The sequence below is a fragment of the Scyliorhinus torazame genome, chromosome 11, assembly GCF_047496885.1.
Source record: "Scyliorhinus torazame isolate Kashiwa2021f chromosome 11, sScyTor2.1, whole genome shotgun sequence".
Lineage (NCBI taxonomy): Eukaryota > Metazoa > Chordata > Chondrichthyes > Carcharhiniformes > Scyliorhinidae > Scyliorhinus > Scyliorhinus torazame.
Window position 1 is genome coordinate 91,461,211 of NC_092717.1, and position 22,144 is coordinate 91,483,354.

The 22,144-nt window shown below is 47.8% G+C and overlaps 1 protein-coding gene across 5 annotated transcripts in view; it reads left to right on the forward strand.

Annotated features, from left to right (window-relative positions):
• Positions 1 to 22,144, forward strand: part of pag1 (phosphoprotein membrane anchor with glycosphingolipid microdomains 1) — a 344,956-nt gene that overhangs the window by 98,916 nt on the left and 223,896 nt on the right. For 3 of the 5 annotated variants that reach the window (XM_072467489.1, XM_072467487.1, XM_072467491.1), the window contains exon 2: positions 3,341 to 3,420. The exons of 1 other annotated variant lie outside the window; for it this stretch is intronic. The gene's annotated coding sequence lies outside the window, so the exon portion shown is untranslated. Of the gene's footprint in view, positions 1 to 3,340; positions 3,421 to 9,462; positions 9,680 to 22,144 lie in introns of all 5 variants that reach the window. One more of the 5 variants, XM_072467488.1, reaches the window with a different exon arrangement.

The window sequence follows — 22,144 nt, forward strand, 5'->3', positions numbered from 1 at the left end:
CACACCCCAGCACGTGGCTTAGAGCAAGTTGGTACAGTTAGACTGAGTTACTACAGTTTGATTAGCAAAGAGTCGAACTCATTTGAAAACTGTGTTAATAGTTCAATAAACAGGTTGAACTCATTCAGAGTCTGGAGCATCCTTTTGTTAAAACTGCATCAAGTAGCAGCCTGCGTTATCCGAATCAGCATAACACAACAACAGGCCAGACCAGGTAAGGATGGCAGATTTCCTTCCCTAAAGGACATTAATAAACCAGATGGGATTTTATGACAATGGACAATAGTTTCATTAGACATTTAATTTTTATTGAATTCACATGTCACCATCTGCCATGGTGGGATCCAAACCTAGGTCCCCAGTGCATTTTCCAGGGCCTCTGAATTACTCGTCGAGTGACAATGCTACTGCACCACTGCCTCCTCTCTCTATTTTCATAGGGAGTAGACAAAACAGTTTTGACCAGTAAACGTTGCTGGCTAGCCAGAGGCATGGATACAACAATATTATTTTAGCCACATGCTCTTCTTTGTTGAAAATATTTGTATTGGTACTTCAAATAACAGTTACAGAGGAAACAAGAAAAGAAGGGGAAAAAAACTGGGTTCCACATGTGATGGTATGTATTAGGGGTCATGTGGGACTGTGAAGCCGAGATGCTATTGGCTGACAGATCCCGGGTCCTGGTTGGCTGCCAACTCCTGGCTCCGCCCTGAAGGCGGAGTATAAGAACCCAAGCTTCTCCCCGCAGCTTCATTCTGTTGCTGAGCTGCTGGGGACAAGCATCGCTTAATAAAGCCTGGATCGACTTCATCACTTCTCGTCTCTCGTAAGTCATTGTGCGCTACACCACAAAAACTGGTTTGAACAGCGAGCCTCTGGTCTCTGGTCTCCCCTTGTCACCATAGCTGTGACTGGGGCTCTAATGCTGGATGGTATTTACATTTGTACAACAATGTTCGATTTTTCAGAACAGCCTGTCAGGTTTCATTAGGTTCTTGCTTAGCTGTAGGAGTTGTTTCTTGTTTCCCCCTTCTGTATCCTGGTGTGTTTGGGGTCTCCCCCCTCATTTATCTGTAGCCTTCATTCCATTGGAGGCAGGGGAAGGGAAAGTCTCCCTCCCCCTTTGGTCTTTAGGCCTTTGAAAGGGGATGGGCCTGCTTGTTCCCTATGTTTCTCACCATATAGGAGAGGCCTATGCTCCTTCCAGTAGATGGCCTTCCTCCTCCTTCCTTCCCTTTTCTTCTCCAACTCTCCTGTCTGTGGGCGGCTATCCCTACCCCCCCCCCTTTCTATTTCTCCCCCCAGCTAAGGGGGAATTCATTAAGTGTTATATACATGTATTACACGCCTAGGAAGTCTGATGAGTCACACCAACAGTGAAGGCTTTTGTGCTCATCCCAGCCAAATTCAATAAAAAGGTTATAGGTCAGGTGAACGTCATAATACATTTTAGAATTTCTTTTTTATAATAAATTTAGGGTGCCCAATTCATTTTTTCCAATTAAGGGGCAATTTAGCATGGCCAGTTCACCTAACCTGCACATGTTGGGGGCAAAACCCACGCAAACAAGGGGAGAATGCGCAAACTCCATACGGACAGTGACCCAGAGCCATGATTGAACCTGGGACCTCGGTGCCGTGAGGCCACAGTGCTAACCACTGAGCCACCATGCTGTCCACCACTTTGAAGTTTCTAAGCCTGGCCCGTAACAGGATGAAGATCGGGAGCGATCAAAATATGAAGAGAAACCTAGGCAGCACATTCATTTTGATCGTCTGTCCCCTTCCAGCGAGCGAAAGAGGGAATGAGCCCCATCATTTTACAGGCACCTCTTCACTTTCTCCACCAGGCTGGAGAGGTTCCATTTGTGGAGCCTCCTCCAGGTGTGGGGCACTTGGATCCCCAGGTACCTGAACTTGATCTGGATTATTTTAAATGGTAGTTCCTCCAACTCCGCTCCTCCCCCTCAGGGGTTGGCACCTGCTCTTTTAATGAAAAATGCCTTACACACAATACAGGTAAACACATTTTATATGAATATTTACTCAAGAAACACCATTCAGTGCAAAACACTTGGGTTCATGCCAGAAGGTGAAAGAGGAAGACAGTCAGGTGCAACATAGATATTGTTGTGTAACTTTTAGATTTTTGTCCAGCAATAGTGTTATTTTAACTTCAAGTGTTTGCTGAAACTATTGACATAAGATCCAGCTTGCTCTCTCTATCTGGAATGTAGTTGGGTGTTGCTCATCCTTTGCCATGTCATGCCCTCTTGGAGCTGCTTATTGTCGCCAGGACATGTTTGCTTCTGGCGTGAATCAGTTATTCTAATTGGTCAAGCTGACTGCAGTGACACTCCCTTACTCCTCTGATCCATACGATACCGCTGGTGCTTCTGTGCCGAGGTTGTCACTCATGTTACACAACAATCTAGCATAAGTGCAACCAAGGGAGTAAAGCATGCATAATCATCAAAAAATACTTGCACACCGTTTTTCATCTTTCCGTTCTACTGACTAAAACCGGGATGGGGAGGGGGAATTCCTGCAGTATGTACATTGGTATTGGGATCATATATCGTACAATGATGTCTATTACTTGTTATTTATTAGTTTCAAATTCAACTAGCTACATTGGATTTAGCCACATGTGGCTGGTAGCTAATGTAGTGAACAGCAGTGGTTTTAATGTGGAAATCCCCATCTAAAACATTTTTGATGCTGAGTTCAGAATATCTTTTTTAAGAAGCTAGCTACATGATCTTTTTTAAAAGAGGTACATTAAAAGATCATGGGATCAAGGAGAGTGAACTTGAACCTGGTGCCTCATGGAAGAGAAACCCACACCGATTTTACAAGTCAGTTTCTGAGTTCTAACATTTGATGATTCCAAGTATTATTGTTGCTTTAAAGATCTAAATAATATATAATTAGAATGTACCTTTGTGTGAGTACACATATGCATGCATTATTAGTTCTGTGTTACTGTTTAGAAATATAATTTATCTATTTCATTGCATGCCCTCTAATTACAAATTTAATAATTTGATGAAAATTGAGGAGGGCAGCTGCTAGTCTTTTGACTCATTGCTATGCTACTCTATTGGCATTTCAGCAACATATTTGAATTGCAATTATTAAAACTGTCTGTGGACGTGCATCAGGACAAGCAATTCTGGGCTGTCAGAAGACCCAATGCAATTGATCCAATTCCTTCAGTACAGGGTTAGTGTTTGTTCAGCTCCTACTGATTGAAACATGCAGCTGTAAAACCATTTAAACTGATAGTGTTGGGGATAGAGGAGATGAATCATTGCAGTATCTCTTAAACCTACAGAGAGTGAACAGGAAGGCATGGCTTTGCATCAGGAGGCAAGACTACATATTATTGCGGCCATATGTTAACAGAAGCACAAGGTATGTCTGATGTGAACCTTATAAGATTATGTTGCCATTTTGTATTCTCTATTGATTGGTAATGGAGAGCAAGATTACAATGCATGTAGCATGACTAACTATTTTACTAATTTGTTTGATTGATACAAGAATTGGCATTGTAATTTGTTTTACCCATCCGTGCTATCACTGAGGAAGGAGAAAATTAAATGGTTTTATTTACAACTTTTTACTTCTGCAATTACACATTCTTGGGTTAGATGCAATTTCAATTATTCTTTCTAGTCATTAATGATCCAAATTTTGGTTGAGAGCTAATTGAATTTTAAATATGTTAACTTTATTAAAATAATCTTTTAATTTGAGATGAACAGCAAATATTCAAATGTTGAAATTGATTCGGATCCATGTCCAACAGCTAAAACATGAGAAGTTGAGATCCCGTTTACATTTTATCTGATCTTTTTGTTTGGACTGGTGGGTATAATGAATGCTGTTGGGCAGAGGAGTTTGTTTTTATCTATATGGGTGTCGTGGCCACTAAATACATTGAAGCTTTTGAAAAAAATACAAAAAGGCCCCCAAAAAAGCAATTAGAATTTCCTTTGTATGGTGAGAAATGTCTTTATTTTCTAATTGTATGAAAATATGGCAAGAGTTTAAAAAATAGAATGTAGACAGAAAATGCTAAAGAGTATTTGTGGTAGTATGTATTGGGGGTCATGTGGGACTGGAAGCCCTAATGTCATTGGCTGACAGATCCCAGGTCCTGGTTGGCCGTTGACCTCATACTCCGCCCTGAAGGCGAAGTATAAGAAGCCGGTGCCTTCCCCCGCATGCCAGTTTACTATCGGGCTGCTGGGGAACAGACACGGTTAATAAAGCCTCATCGACTTCACTCTATTTGTCTCATGGAGTCTTTGTGCGCCACAATTTATTAAGCGTGTCTAAAAAGGACTATGGAGCTCAGGATCATTCCAGAATGCCTGAGGATCAGCCCCCACGCAGTGAATGCGGCAGCAGCCTTCAAACACTGGCAGACTTGCTTCGAGGCCTACATCACATCGACCACAGGCCGAGTCTCAGACGAACAAAAACTGCAGGTCCTGCACTCGAGGGTGAGCACGGAGATTTTCACCCTCATTGAAGACACCCGCGATTTCCAGACGGCCTTCACAGCACTGAAAAGTCTCTACGTTCGCCCAGTTAACCAAATCTACGCTCGCTACCAGCTCGCGACAAGACGGCAAGCTCCCGGAGAATCGATGGACGAGTTCTACGCCGCGCTGCTGATTTTGGGACGAGCCTGCAGCTGCCCGTCGGTGAACGCAAACGAACACACGGACATGTTAATGCGCGATGCTTTTGTTGCAGGTATACAATCCTCCCAAATCCGCCAAAGACTTCTAGAAAAAGAGTCACTAGGACTCTCAGAGGCACGGGCCCTGGCAGCCTCGCTGGACGTAGCCGCGCGTAATACCCGCGCCTACGGCCCCGACCGCGCGGCAGGCCATTGGGCCCCGTACGTACCCGCCGCGGCAAACCCCCTACCCCCCCCCCCCCCCGGACACCCCACAGGCTTGCGCAGTCCAAACGCCGAGTCGCACCGGGGGCGCCCGCTGTTATTTCTGCGGCCAGGCGAAGCACCCCCGACAACGCTGTCCGGCCCGCGCAGCCATCTGCAAAAGCTGCGGGAAAAAGGGCCACTATGCGGTGGTGTGCCGGTCCCGCGTGGTCGCCGCCGTCCCGGGAGAACAGGGAGCCCTACAGGCAGTCTATGCCTCCCAACCCCCCCAGCACGCCATGTGCGACCCCCAGGCGCCGCCATTTTGGGTCCCGACCACCGCGGCCCCGGGAGAACTGGGAGCCCTGCACGCCGCCTACGACCCCAAACCCCCTCCCCGCAGCCCATGTACGACCCGCCGCCGGCGCTCCCGATTTGGGTGCCGGCCAACACTCTCCACGGAGAGGAAGGGGTTTTTCGTATCCCGAACGCCACCCTCACCCCCGTCCCGCGCCCCACGCCTGACCCGCCAGCGCCGCCGACCTGGGCCCTCGCCCCCGTCCCGCGCCCCACGCCTGACCCGCCGGCAATACAACTTACCTGGACCCCGATCTCCGTCCCCAGCGAGGGACCTCCTCACGGTCCCAGCGCTCGCAGTACTGACCTGCCGGCCTTGGCCCCGAACACCGCGGTCCCCAGCGAGGGAGCTCCGCGCGGTCCTAGCGCCCGCGGCCCTGGCGCTCGCAGCCAAGGAACTCCGCGCGGTCCTAGCGCCCGCGGCCCCGGAACTCCGCGCGGTCCTAGCGCCCCCCAGACCCCCCAGCACTCAATGTGCGACCCGCAGACGCCGCCATTTTGGGTCCCGACCACCACGAGGGGAGGAGGGGCCCCGCCATCTTGGACCGCCCCCGACCTGTACGACGCATGGGGGCGGCCATTTTGTCCACCCCCGACGCCATCTTGTGACCCCTCATCTACGGGCGAGGTATGGGGGTGGCCATTTTATCCATCCCCGACGCCATCTTGGACGGCAACAACGGACCCCACCCCACTACTACAACCACGGCTCGCTTCGGTTACACTCGATCAGGCTCGGCCCCGGACTCTCCAGACGACGACGACAACGGTCCTAATTAACGGCCACGAGACGCCATGCCTAGTCGACTCCGGGAGCACGGAAAGTTTTATACATCCCGACACGGTAAGACGCTGTTCCTTAACTACCTACCCCAGCGCACAAAAGATTTGCCTAGCTGCAGGATCCCACTCCGTACAGATCCAGGGATTCTGCATAGTTACCCTAACGGTACAGGGGAGGGAATTCAAAAACTACAAACTTAACGTCCTTCCCCAACTCTGTGCCCCCACCTTGCTGGGCTTAGATTTTCAATGTAACCTACAGAGCCTTACGTTTAAATTCGGCGGCCCCATACCCCCACTCACTATCTGCGGCCTCGCCACCCTCAAGGTGCAACCCCCGTCCTTGTTTGCGAACCTCACCCCGGATTGCAAACCCGTCGCCACTAGGAGCAGACGGTACAGCGCCCAGGACCGGACCTTCATTCGCTCCGAAGTCCAGCGGCTACTAAAGGAGGGCATAATCCAGGCCAGCAATAGTCCCAGGAGAGCGCAGGTGGTAGTAGTGAAGACAGGGGAGAAACAAAGGATGGTCATTGACTATAGCCAGACCATCAACAGGTACACACAACTAGACGCGTACCCTCTCCCCCGCATATCCGACGTGGTCAATCGGATTGCCCAGTATAAAGTCTTCTCCACCGTGGACCTCAAGTCCGCCTACCATCAGCTCCCCATCCGCCCAAGTGACCGCAAGTACACAGCCTTCGAGGCAGACGGGCGATTATACCACTTCCTAAGGGTCCCTTTTGGCGTCACAAACGGCGTCTCGGTCTTCCAACGGGAAATGGACCGAATGGTTGATCAACATGGGTTACGGGCCACGTTCCCGTACCTCGACAATGTAACCATCTGCGGCCACGATCAGCAGGACCACGACGCCAACCTCCAAAAATTCCTCCAGACTGCCAAAGCCTTGAACCTCACGTACAACGAGAACAAGTGCGTTTTTAGCACCGATCGGCTAGCCATTCTGGGCTACATAGTGCGCAATGGGATAATAGGCCCCGACCCCGAACGTATGCGCGCACTCATGGAATTTCCCCTCCCGCACTGCCCAAAAGCCCTGAAACGCTGCCTGGGGTTCTTTTCATACTACGCCCAGTGGGTCCCCCAGTACGCAGACAAGGCCCGCCCCCTAATACAGACCACGACTTTCCCGCTGTCGACAGAGGCTTGCCAGGCTTTTCAGCCGCATCAAAGCGGACATCGCAAAGGCCACGATGCGCGCCATCGACGAGTCCCTCCCCTTCCAGGTCGAGAGCGACGCCTCTGACGTAGCTCTCGCGGCTACCCTTAACCAAGCGGGCAGACCCGTGGCCTTCTTCTCCCGAACCCTCCACGCCTCAGAAATCCGCCACTCCTCAGTGGAAAAGGAAGCCCAAGCCATAGTGGAGGCTGTGCGACATTGGAGGCATTACCTGGCCGGCAGGAGATTCACTCTCCTCACTGACCAACGGTCGGTAGCCTTCATGTTCGATAATGCACAGCGGGGCAAGATCAAGAACGACAAGATCTTGCGGTGGAGGATCGAACTCTCCACCTTCAACTATGAGATCTTGTACCGGCCCGGAAAGCTGAACGAGCCGTCTGATGCCCTATCCCGCGGGACATGTGCCAACGCACAAATTGACCGCCTCCAAGCCCTCCACGAGGACCTCTGCCACCCGGGGGTCACTCGGTTTTACCACTTCATCAAGTCCCGCAATCTCCCATACTCCTTAGAGGAGGTCCGTACAGTCACAAGAGACTGCCACATCTGCGCAGAATGCAAACCGCATTTTTTCAGGCCAGATGGAGCGCACCTGATTAAGGCTTCCCGTCCCTTTGAACGCCTCAGTCTCGATTTCAAAGGGCCCCTCCCCTCCACCGACCGCAACGCGTATTTCCTTAATGTAGTGGACGAATACTCCCGCTTCCCTTTTGCCATTCCCTGCTCCGACATGACCGCGGCCACAGTCATTAAAGCCCTGAACAGCATATTCACACTGTTCGGTTACCCCGCATACGTCCACAGCGACAGGGGGTCCTCTTTCATGAGTGACGAGCTGCGCCAGTTCCTGCTCAGCAAGGGTATAGCTTCAAGCAGGACGACCAGCTACAACCCCCGGGGGAACGGGCAAGTAGAAAGGGAGAACGGCACGGTCTGGAAGGCCGTCCTACTGGCCCTACGGTCCAGGGATCTCCCAGTTTCACGGTGGCAGGAGGTCCTCCCGGACGCTCTCCATTCCATCCGGTCGCTATTATGTACGAGCACTAATCAAACGCCTCACGAGCGTCTCCTTGTCTTCCCTAGGAGGTCCTCCTCTGGAACGTCGCTGCCGACCTGGCTGGCGGCCCCAGGACCCATCCTGCTCCGAAAGCACGTGCGGGCACATAAGGCGGACCCGTTGGTCGAAAGGGTTCACCTCCTCCCGCAAACCCCCAGTACGCCTACGTGGAGTACCCCGACGGCCGACAGGACACGGTCTCCCTGCGGGATCTGGCGCCCGCCGGCACCACGCACACCCCCCCGGCACCATCAACCCAACCGCCCCCCTTCCTGCCACCGCCGCACCCCGCGACCGCCCCCTTCCCAGGAGGATCAGTCCCCCTCCCCTTTGCACCAACAGCTAAAACCGTGCGGTTCCCGGAGGCGACAACGCTGGTACAAGCACTACCACCACCGCCGGGGCCGAGGCGATCGACACGGACGACCAGACCGCCCGACCGACTCGTGGCGTCGATGTAAAACAAAGATGGACTGTCCAATGAACATTTTGTTTTCCTATATCCTCTGTAAATAGTTGTAACAGGACGATACTGTCCAATACGGTACTACCATGTAACTGTTCTCCCCTCCCAGGACCAGTACTGTAAACCCTTACCACCATACGAAGCATCACCCCGCCGGGTTCATTTTTGACAAGGGGTGAATGTGGTAGTATGTATTGGGGGTCATGTGGGACTGGAAGCCCTAATGTCATTGGCTGACAGATCCCGGGTCCTGGTTGGCCGTTGACCTCATACTCCGCCCTGAAGGCGAAGTATAAGAAGCCGGTGCCTTCCCCCGCATGCCAGTTTACTATCGGGCTGCTGGGGAACAGACACGCTTAATAAAGCCTCATCGACTTCACTCTATTCGTCTCACGGAGTCTTTGTGCGTCACAGTATTCATCTGATTATTAGTGTTCTGAGCATTTCTCCAAAAGTAGACTGTTGAACATTTATGAAAAATGCCCAACAGGAGGACTTTAAAAAAAAAATAATTGATTAGATCATTAATGAGAATAAAGTGCAATACTCTACAGCAGCACAGTAAAATCAAAAGGTATTTTGCCTTAGACATGGGAGTTAGTAAGCTTCACAAACCACAGCAGCGTCGAGAGGTGAGCCTTGTACAGTTTTATTTGTCTCCTGTTATCATTTTTTCTGCTTATCAGGGTGATAATTGACAGATTTGGATTTGGTCTGCTTTCTGTGGGCAACATAAGTCACCAAAGCAGGTTAAAGGCTGTGACTTCTGTCACAACTGGCCCACTTTCCATCTCCCCAAATAGTCAGCCCCACTTACAAGACACAAATCAGGAGTGTGATGGGATACTCTCTACTTGACTGGTGCAGCTTCAACAACACTCCAGAACTTCAACATTATCTCAGGTAAAGCAGACTTATTTATATAGTATCACATTGACCACCTTATCACATTCACCATAAGTGTAGTCTGCCCACATTGTGTACTACCTACAGGGTGTACCGACACAAGCCACCAAGGCTTCTTTGAAAGCAACTCTCAAACCAGTGATCTCCACCATCTAAAAAACAGGTGCAATACCTTAAAGTTTTCCTCTAAGTTGCACACAATCCTTGGACCTATATTGCTATTCCTTTATTGTTGCTGAGTTAAATTCCTGGAGCTCCAAACCCAAAGTGCTGCAGGAGCACAATATAGCCTACAGTAATTCAAAAGGGCCCACCTCTAAGCAACCGGGGAAAGGCAATGAATGCTCGCCTTGACAGTGAAACCCACATCTGAGAATGGATTTTAAAAAAGATTGTGTATTGATGTGCGAATATAACACATAATGCAACTCAGAATATGTGAGTAGCATGCTATGGTCTCCACAAGTCTTTAAGCTTTTCCTCTCGAGCAAACAAATTGCTCGTAGTGACTCCAGTGGCTTTTATATAATGGAGATCCTTCACCTGTTTCACATTATTCTTTTCTATTATACACAAGGTTTGAATTTCATGACAGTAGTGTTGGCTGATTCGGCTGATTAAATTTGCTTCCTGCTGTGCATTCTCCTCAGTATGGCATGTATAATGCAATTTGTATAACCTATAATTTTCATTTCAAATGCATTCCTTGGTGAACTGTTGCGAATATTTCTTGTGAATATAGCTTATTTATAGATAAAATTGTTTCTTGTCTTCCATTATATATTTGTGTGTTTTGTGCGGTCACTATGCAATAGCAAATGTGCCTTACCTTTTGTATTCTTCTTGAAGCTGTGCAATTTATTCCTTGCTTGAGGCCAATACTTGTCATAGTCTGTTTTCTGACATGCTCTTAGTTGCATACTTGGGTGTCATTCACTGCATCTTTCTCTCTCTCTCTCTCTCTCTCTCTCTTCCCCCCAACACACACACACACACAGACACACAACTGCCAGCAGCAATATGTACTTCACAACACTCCGAATTTGTACCTTCTGATTCGTGAATTGGTAGGTTATTTTCTGATAAGTTATTACCTATTATTTTTGAGTACTGTTGGATTAACCAACATTCGGGCATTTTTACCTGTGGTTCAATCGCTGCTACAGAATTGTTAAAAGCATCATTATTGTAAGTCCATTGCGATTCTTTTCAGGTGTTTCTATTAAATTTATCCCCTGAGATAATTGTGTTGGTTCATTTATTTTGACAACAAAAATTCCTCTCCAAATTCCGCTAAGTGATAGAAACTGTTAAGGAGATTGCTTTGATCATGATTTGTATTACTTAGCACCTATTGTTGTGTGATGTAATTTGGAATAACACAAGCTGCCACTTGATGCAGTTTTGAGTAAAAGATGCTCCAGACTTTGAAGTGTGTTCAATGTGTTTTATTGAACTATTAGCACAGTTCTCAATGAGTTTGACTCTCTGCTAATCTAAATGTAGTAACTCAGTCCAACTGAACCAGCCTTGCTCTAAGCCACGTGCTGGGGTGTGATGCTGAGGTACACCCTGTCTCACTCTGTAGATGTTGGACTGTGGAAAACAGACGGGGTGTGAGTGCCTCATCCCTTTTATAGTGAGATACCACCCCCCTGAGTGTCCTGACTGCTCATTGGTTGTGTCCTATTCTATGTGTTCATTAGCTACATGTTTGCATATCATGACATCTCCCCTTTTTAATGTTTTGTTGACATATGTGAATGTATTTACATGTGAATGAGTCTGTCTAACTTGACTGACGAGGACAACAGAACAGAGCAAACAAAACAAATGTTTACAAGTCCAATCTCTGAGGCGTCTGATCCTGGTCGACCGCCGGAGAGGTGGCGGAGGGGGCGACGGCGTCGACGGCGTCTTGACAGGCGGGATAGAAGCCTGACTGGTGGCCTCGTGGTGCGAGGTATCAGGAGGTGGCAATTCAACATATGGAAATGGAGGAGAAAGTGGTTGCGGACAGGCAACTTTGCACAGTGCCCGTCGATTCCTTCGCACGATGGAGCCATCAGCCATACGTACAACATAAGAGCAGGATGCGGCCTGTCGAACAACGACAGCTGGGACAGACCACCCACCACCTGGTATCTGGATCCTGACAGTGTCTGCCAGGGATAGCACAGCCAGATCGGTGGCATGGTCATCATAGCCTTGCTTTTGACGGTTTCTGAGCTGCTGCATCTTCTGCAGCACCGGGAGGTGGTCTAAGTTGGGCAGGTGTATGGCTGGAAGCGTCGTCCACAGGTCCTTGTTCATCAGAAGTTGAGCCGGCGACATGCCAGTGGACAATGGAGTCACCCTGTACGCGAGCAGTGCAAGGTGTATGTCGGAAGCAGAGTCCGCGGCCTTGCAGGTGAGCTGTCTCACAATGTGCACCCCTTTCTCGGCTTTTCCATTGCACTGTGGATAGTACGGACTGGAGGTGACATGCTGGAAATTGTATGACCTGGCAAACGTGGACCATTCTCGACTTTTAAAGCACGGCCTGTAGATCCACATGGGAGGATGTTGTGGTGTAAACCTTTGAATGAGGTTCAGCTGCTTGCAGGCGTGCGCACCAAGTAGGGATGCCCTGACCGGCTTAACAATTGCAAAGCGTAACCGTGCTTGTGTGTGTCGGTTGGATATGTGCAGATGCAGGATCCCAGTGCCGTGATGGCATTCCCGTTGTAATCCAGGAACTTGCAGGCAGCTGGAATGACCGTGGGGGGGCTTCTTAATGCGTCTGAAGTCTGCCTGCGAGAGGAGGTTGGCAGAGGCACCTGTGTCCAGCTTGAACTGGATGGGGCAGTGGTTGACCTTCATCACTGCTCGCCATTCGTCCTCTGAATCCACAACTAGGATTGACTGGACTTGCGATGAGTCTGGTGTGGCATATTCATAAGTTGTAATAATGACCACATGGTAGGCGTGGTCCAGGCATTCAGCATCTGGATCCGTTGCACTGCCGGGGTCAGAATCCTGTAGGCGTTGTTGCACACTCCGGATGCGCTGCATTGGAATTGGGAGCGCTGGCTCTTGACTGGTGGTGCAGATCTGCGCAGGGCTGCATAGTGGTGTGGTTTCCCGCAGTTTAAACAGCGTCAGCCTCTTGCAGGGCAGTGTTTCCTTAAATGGGCGGTGCCACAGTTCGAACATGGCATGACGTCGTCGTCCTGACTCTGTGTGTCGTTGCACATGCGCTGTGCGGTTCCATGACGTCTGCACCTGCACAATGCGGGTTTCGGCCGCTTCGTTATCCCGTTCGCATCGCCCATGCGTCGGGCCCCGGGAAGAGCGGGCGAAATGGCCGCTTTCGTCAATGTTGAGGCGTTGCACACTCTCCGCCTCGTGGGAGGCTAGTTTATCATTTTCTGCCGTTTTGTACTGGGAATAGCGATTTTTAGCGTGCTCATGCACTGTGCATGTTTCAATTGTGACTGGCATTGTCATATGCTTGATCTTCAGTAACTGCTCTCTCAGAGGATCAGAGTGAACTCCAAAAATGATTTGGTCCCTGATCATGGAGTCAGTGATATCACTGTAGTTGCTTGAATGTCTGCCAGTTGGCACTGAGATTGCCGGAGGTCCTGAGCTGGTGAGGAGCCAGAATCTTTTCCATTGTGCCGGTATACATTTGCTGGTCGTCACTGATCTTGCTGAGTTGAACTAACTAGATTGAACTAGACTCCTGGTATCATGTTGTGTTATGTAATTTGGAATAACACAAGCTGCCACTTGATGCAATTTTGAGTAAAAGATGCTCCAGACTTACTATTAGCACAGTTCTCAATGAGTTTGACTCTGCTAATCTAAATGTAGTAACTCAGTCTAACTGAACCAGCCTTGCTCTAAGCCACGTGCTGGGGTGTGATGCCTGTCTCACTCTGTGGATGTTGGTCTCTGGAAAACAGGTGGGGTGTGAGTGCCTCATCCCTTTTATAGTGAGATACCACCCCCCTGAGTGTCCTGACTGCTCATTGGTCATGTCCTATTCTATGTGTTCATTCGCTGCATGTTTGCATATCATGACACCTATCTTTTGTTCGCTCTGATCTGTTCCGCAGCCTAGGTCTAGACGTCTTTTGAAGGTATATAGCAAATAAACTCTAACCTCCATGATTCGGTGACATTTTCCAAAGCTCAACCATTCTCTGGAAAGAGAATATATAACTTGATTCTAGCCTTGTGTAGCATATGATCACAACCCTTTGGTCCCCCCAGCTAATTTAATTGAAATAATTTGTGAATATGATTATATGTTGAACAAAGCAATTTTGTCACTTTTTCCGGAGCCTCAATATCACCTTTCCCTTGAACAGACTGAAACTGGGCTGAGAACAAAGGTTTTATACAAGCACAAATGGTATGTTTCATTTTATATAGTTCTGTAAATGCGGTACCTCATTTGCTTTAGTTCCAACTTAATTTCATTGATTGTCAACTTTATACCATTGAGATCTAATTCGCTCCGAGAGTTACTTTTCAAATGGTCCCAATAAAAAAAGAACAGATTGAAAGAGTAGCTTCAAAATGAACATTCGGAGATCAGACGGCAACTGAATTTTAGATGTGTGCTTTGACATTAACAGTAGCCTTAAGGTGGCTGATAATTGGATGTTACTATTGGATGTGCAAGTTCAAAAATCTTTAGCACATTTTCTGTTTAGCAGCTAGTGACAGGGAAACCATAATGTATTATGGATGATCTACGTTCAATAATTTGCAATATCGGCTGGTTTGTCTGTATTATATCAGTACAGGGATCAATAAGACCAGGCATAGCAACGTTCCAATAACCAGACTGATGTGTGAATTCTATCCAGTTTGTAGAAAGCAGCTAGCAATAATTGATTGTAATCTTGTGCACAGATTGTCAGCAGTGATGGAGCCAGTAGATAATCTAACAAGAGACACAAATGCTTCCTTTTATCAATCTTGGTTAATGGGTTATTTTGGTATTTTTGCATTAGCCAGCCCAGAGCTTATCAAGAATTACGTTCATTGCATCCAATTATTATTAATCCAATCAGAGTTAAAGTAGATAATGACATATTATTTGAAATTGGAGCCATTAGAGTAGATCACTGGGTAGCTGAAGACTGGTTACCTGTACCATTGTACAACGATGCGCAGATGCATGGTAAAATGAGGAGGCGGGCTGATTAGGGACTAAACATGGGATTTACATACGGAGGCAGGGGCACGTGGCTGAGTTATTGAATAAATACTTTGCATTTGTCTTTACCAAGGAAGAAGATGCTACCCAGGTCACAGTGAAAGAGGAGTATTTTCAGTGGGTTGTATGTGCTCAAATCAATGAATGTATTTTTAATCCACAACATACTGATTCGGGTGAGAGTGATACCACTCAGTTAAAGCTGAACTTGTAAGCCCTGTTCCTTGAGCGTCTCAGCACCGTGTTTCAGTTCTCATGTCCAAACCGAGAACGTTAATGGACATTTGTCGGTCTAGAGGAAGGTTTGAAGTGTAATTTACCAGAGTTCAATGTTCTAAAAATTAGATATATTATTAAAGAATTTTCATACATAACAAACATGGCCTCAAATTCAACACAGAAAACTGCTCATACATGGTACTTTTGTTATACTAATAACACAAAAAATCCACATTAAACCACCCTATTAACCACTTAGCTCCACAACTATATCCTAATAACACTATATCTAGCTCCACAACAGCTAATAGTAATTAATTATTTGAAGATATAAATGGCCGCCACCTCAGGTAGGACCCCTCCACCCACCCCTTAATGGCGTACAAGATTGTGTCATAATAACTCCATAAGGTCACCCAACCAGGCTGAGGCACTAGGCGGAGCAGAAGCTCTCCATCTTTGCAGAATGCACCTCCGGTCTATCAGCGAGGCAAAGGCAAGAGCCTCTACCTTCACCCCTGTCTGCAGCCTCTGCAAGTCCAATACCCGGAAAATGGGCACCAACGGACAAGGCCCCAGATCAATGTTCAGAATCGCTGACATGGGGCTAAAGAAGGAGATCCAAAAGCTTACCATCTTTGGACATAACCAGAACATGTGGGTGTGATTAGCGGGCCCACAAGAGCACCCGCTCACACCTGTCCTCCACTTTGGCATAAAACCCGCTCATAGAATTTACAATTTACAGTGCAGAAGGAGGCCATTTGGCCCATTTGAGTCTGCCCTTGGTAGAGCACCTTACTTAAGCCTATGCATCCACCATATCCCCATCACCCAGTAACCCTGCCTAACATTTTTTTTGGACATTAAGAGCATTTAGCATGGCCAATCCACCTAACCTGCACATCTTTGGACTGTGGGAGGAAATTGGAGCGCTCATCCAGTTTTAGTCAGATGAACCCTGTATACCACCTTAAGCTGGATCAGGCTGAGCCCTGTGCAGGAGAAGGTGGAATTCATCGTACAAAGGGCCTCATTCCACATATCCTCACCCAGCATGGGCCCCAATTCCGTCCATTTTGCCCTCACCCGATCCAGCAGCGCAATTATACTGAAATGATCTGCCCATAAATACTTGAGATGCTCCCCCTCCAGACTTCACCAACAATAAGGTTCCCCCAGCAGGGAGGGTTGTGGTACCACAGGAAAAGTGGGCAAGCTCTCCAAGAACCAAGTCGCACAACTGAAAATATCGGAACAAGTGTACCCCTATTAATTGGAATTGTGCCGAAAACTCCTCCCAGCTGGCAAACCGTCCCTCCATAAACCGGTCCCTAATGCACTCTAGCTCTTCCCTTCCCATACCTTGTAAGTCGCAGCCAAACTTGATGGTGCAAGCAAATGGTTCCCTTATATAGGGGCCAACGATTACATGGCACTCAGCTAGTAATGTTGCCTGAATAGCCTCCATGCCTTCAAAGTAGAAATCACTACCTGGTGTGAGGTAGACTTCATTGGGGAGAATGGGAGTGGCATCATCACCAGAGCCTATAAGCTTGACCCCTTACACGAACTTGCTTCCAGCCTTCCCCATATGGTATCCGACTCCCTGTACCAACCAAGCACCTTCTCCACATTGACTCCCCAATAACACAGGAGAACGTTGGGTAACGCCCAGCCCCCATACTGCCCGTCCCTCTGAAGGTACACCCTACAAATTCTGGTGCCTTACCTGCCCATATGAAAGACTTCATTAGCTTGTTCACCCTAATAAAGAACTTAGCAAGGAGCAGGGCGGCATTGAAACAGAAATGAGAACCGTGGCAGAATATTCATCTTGATCGTCTGGACTCGACCCACCAGGGACAGCGGGAGGCTATCCACCTACCCACTCGGATCTCACCTTACCCACAAGGTTTGTATAATTTAACTTATGATGCCGAGGTCAATCATGAGCCACTTGAATACACAGATACCGGAAGCTACGTCTGGCAAAGCGAAAAGACCACACCCCAGATTGGCTCCTCTCCCCGAGGGATTAACTGGAAAATATTCACTCTTTTCCAGGTTTAACTTATAGCCCAAAAAGGAGCCAAAGCCCCTCAGTAGCTTCATGATCTCGTTCATAGAGGAGACCTGGTCCGTAACATAAAAGAGCAGGTCATCAACGTATAGAGACACCCCATGTTTCTCACTCACCCAACCCCACCTGGCATATCCCCCTCCATCTCTTTGAAGACCTCAGTGCTATAGCCAGAGATTCTATTGCCAGGGCGAACAAGAGCAGCTCCTCTGTCTTGAACCCCAGCTCAATGGAAAATACCCTGGGTTTGATGCATTAGTCCATATACTAGCCGTGGGAGCCTTGTACAAAAGCCACACACATGAGATAAACCTCTGCCATGTCCAAATCTTCCAAGCATCTCAAAAAGGTACTCCCACTCCACCCTGTTGAATGTCTTCTTCCCATCCATAGACATAATCACCTCTGGATCAGGGACCGGAGAAGGGGAAAGGACAAAGTTCAGAACCCTCCATATAATTAGCTGACAGTTGCTGCCCCTTCACAAAACATGTCTGGTTCTCTGCAGCTATACCTGGGGCACATGGCTCTAAACACAAAGCTAGCACCTTAGCCAATAACTTGGCATCCACATTAGGCAACAAAATAGGCCTATATGAACAACACTCCATTGGTCTCTATCATTATTCAAAATGAGGGAGACGGCGACCTGCAAAAGTGTGTCAGGCAGGGAACCCCAAACTAAAGCATCGTTATAATCTTTCTTTATAATAATCTTTATTGTCACAAATAGGCTTACATTTACACTGCAGTGAAGTTACTATGAAAATGCCCTAGTCGCCACACTCTGGCGCCTGTTCGGGTACACAGAGAGAATTCAGAATGTCCAATTCACCTAATAGTCACGTATTTCGGGATGTGGGAGGAAACCGGAGGAAACCCACGCCAACACGGGGGAACGTGCAGACTCCGCACAGACAGTGACCCAAGCTGGGAATCGAATTTGGGACCCTGGCTCTGTGAAGCAACAGTACTACCCACTGTGCCACCATGCTGCCCATATCTACATATCTACCATCAATGGCACCAGTTGGTCTGAAAACCTCTTATAAAACTCAATGAGATACCCATCAAGGTCTGGAGCCTCACCGGTTTGCATTAGCCCAATCGTCCTCAGTTCCTCCGAGCCTAACCGGGCCTCCCACTCATCCCTACTTGTCCCCTTCTACCACCGGGAAGGACAACCCATCAAAGAACTCTGCCATGTCCGACATCCTTTCTGGGAGCTCTGACCTATAAAGATCCCTCCAGAAATGTTCAAATGCCACATTGGCTTCCCTTGATGCGGTTATCAAGCTGCCACCCCAGTCCCTGATCTGTACAATCTCTCGGGAAGTCGGCTGCTGCCTCAGCTGGTATGCCAGCAGACGGCCTGTCTTCTCCCCATGCTCATATACTGTGCCCCTTGATCGCCGCAGCTGGTCCACCGCCTCCCTCATGGATACCAGGTCAAACTGCATTTGCATCTGCTTCCTAGATGCCAGCAACTCCAGAGTAGAGTCCTCTGAGTAGCAACGATCTGTTTCCAGGATCGCCCTTACCAACCGCTGTCACTTCACCCTCACTGTCCTGTCTAAGTGCACTTTATCAGAGATTACATCTCCTCTTACCACCAGCTTAAGTGCCTCCCAGAGCACAGAGGGAGAGACCTATCCATTTCTATTAAACCTGATGTATTCCTCAATGGCCACAGACATGAGCTCACAGAACCCCTTCTCCACTAGTAGTGCCACATCTAACCTCCATGGTGCCCACTGGATGGGGTCCGTCTCCAGCTCCCCAAAATGTGGAGCATGGTCAGAGATTACTATCGCCAAATATTCTTCACATTTGACCCCCAGAAGCAGGTACATACCCAACAAGAAATAGTATATCCTTGACTAGACCTCATGTACGCGTGAAAAAATGAAAACTACTTGTTGTACGGGTGTAAAGATCTCCATGAGTCCACTCCCCACATTGCTCCATGAAGGCCCAAAGAAGCTTTGCCACCCCCGAAAGAGCCAGAGACTTGGGCCTCGACCGATCATTTTCGGTTCCAGCGCAAACTTAAAGTCCCCTCCCAATACCAACTGGTGTGTATCCATATCAGTGATTGAGGCTAGTAGAATCCTAATAAATGCTGCATCATCCCAGTTGGGGACATATACATTTACCATGACTGCCAAGGTACCTGCCAGAGATCCACTAACTACCACGTATCTACCATTAGGATCCGCCACAATCCTGGTGGTCGACAGGGGTACCTATTTATTAACCCCATCGAAGCCTGAGTGAAATACAAGCCCCACCCACCCGCTCCTGAGTCTGGTCTGATCCCTCACCCGCAAATGGGTCTTCTCCCAAAATACCACATTTGTGCTTGAGTTCTTCAGGAGAGGAAACATCCACGACCTCTTCACTGTACCACCCAACTCCCTTATGTTCCAGGTGACCAACCGAATTGGGGGTCTACCTCCCCCACTGTCGGGGACAGCTAAATAAATCTTCAAGAGGTACCGGTCAAAAGTCCTCCCAATATGGTTGCCAACCCCACCTTCAGAAAGACAGAAAGAAAATACTAGATCAACTGTTAGCCAACTAACCCCGCTCCTGTCCCCCCACTTACTCCCAAACAAAACCACAAATTGGAACCAAACCCATAGTGCCAGGGGTTACCCGAGGCCTCCAAGTCTGCCGAAGAATCGACTACTTTGGGTTTCTTGGTTCCTTTCCCCTTCCTTTTTGACATGAATTTGGTGCGGGGACCCTGTAGCACCGATCCAGAATATTTCTCTGTGAAAATCTTTATATTTGTGCAATAATCAAAAATGAGAGGGCACGGATTTAAAGTAATTAACAAAAGTGAGATGAGAATAAACTTTATCACACAGCAGGTGGTTAGTGTCTTGAATGCACTGCCTGAGAGTGTGGTGGAGGAAGGTTCGATCAAGAATTCAAAAAGGAATTAGGTGATGGGTGGTTATTTGAAAAGGAACAATGTGCAGGATTACAGGGAGAAGACCGGGAAATGGCACTGAATAAAACATTCACTGCAGAGCAGGTGTAGATACGATGGGCTGAATGGCCTCCTGCTTAGTAACAATTCTGTGATTCTGCGCACAGTCATCTTTCAAGGTTTCCAGGCATTTGTGGTTCTATACTGTATTAATGTGCTCAATTGGCTATCCTTACTAATACTCGTGTAAGTGTTTTAAAATAATATATTTGAATAAATGCGAAAGAATTGTACCTTTTAAATGTAAAATTGTTCGACCAGATGCTAGGAAAGATCATTTCCATTGACACCAAGGGCAGAATTTTGTTCAGGTAAAGAGAGGTGGGTGTGGGGGCATGTGGGGTGATACATCCTCTTCCTTGTAGGCCTTGAGTTGGGAGTCTTCTCTCCTTCCAGCTGACATGGACCATCTGCTTTGAGGAGGGGCATGAGACTAAGACAGCTGGTGAAGGTGCTGCTGCTAGTTGTTGCTCTTGCTGGTGCTTTTGGTGGCAGCATTGCTTCTACCGTTTTATTTTTCTCAACGGTGATGGAAGTTGGAGTTGCGCAGACTGTGGTGATGAAGGCCAACAGCAGGGAAATGCAACTGAAGTGTGTGAAATGCAAGGTAGGTGAAGTTAGTAACAACCTGTCAAAACGTGACAGCACTTTCTAAGAAAAGTGCTTCAAGCAGCAGCCTCGGAATCGTCATGGCTCGAGCTCTTGAATGTCACTGATTAAAGGCCTCCCAGCTTGTCCACATCATAGAAGAAGCTCTTTCTATTGAGCACTCTCCTTGGCGACCCAGGCGCATTGCTGACAGGCTGGGAAGCAAGTACCCTGGTTACTAAATCCTGAATTGAGGGTTAAACAGTTCTTAATTGGCAATTTAAATAGCTTAATTCTCACCCGACAGATCCAAGGATTCCCCCCACCTTCAATCCCAGTCTGCAGAAACTCTAAGAGGGAAGGATGATGATGGCAGGATCCTGACCCATCAAATTTCAGGGGATGTAACACCCCATATGCACTCACACACCCACCTCGCTTTACCTGAACAAAATTCTGCTCTTGGTGTCCATTTTTAAATTTGTGATTCTTGTGCGACAATCCCTGCGGACAGATTACTTTTTCAAATTAATTTTGCAATGAGTAACAGAGAGAATCGCAGGACAAGATTTCACAATTAAAAAAAAAAAAGACTTATATTGTAACGGATTAACTAAAAGACCAAACAAAACATAGCCTAAACTCCACTACTTAACAAGCAACTAATACATCAAACCAAATGAAAGATACTTCCCCATTAAATGATGCAACCAAAGTACTTTCCACCACATTTTTATTTAATGCCATGGTCCCAGCAGATGTGAAACCTTGAAGATTAAGTTCCAAGCTCCTCCCAGTTTTTCAGTCGGCTCCGTTCTCGCTGCTGCACCAGAGCAAGTCTTCCACTGTCCTTTGAAAGTTATGCCTGTCTTTTTGTGGAACGCTCCTTGATCCAGTCCCGCTTGAGTCTGATTCTGCAACTCTTTTTGTGCTACATCGATGATTTCATTGGTGACACTTCATTTGGACCTGAAATTTTTTAAATCAATTTTGCTTCCTATTTCCACTCCTATCTTGCCTTCACATGGTCCATCACTGACACTTCCCTTCCTTGACTTCTATGTCTCCATTTCTGATGATAGATTGAGCACCAGTATTCATTACAAATCCGTTGATTCCCACAGCTACCTCAACTTAAACTCCTCACACCCTTCTTCTTGTGAGGACTCCATTCCAAACTCTCAGTTTCTCCGCCTCCATTGCATCTGTTCTGACGATGCCACCCTCGAAAATGGTGCTTCTGACGTGTGTGCTTTTTTCTTTAACGAGTCTCTTTTTCCTTCTCTCTCTCTCCCCCGCACTCCCCCCAACCAGTGGTTGACAGAGCGCTCAACCAGGTTTGACCCATTTCCCACACCT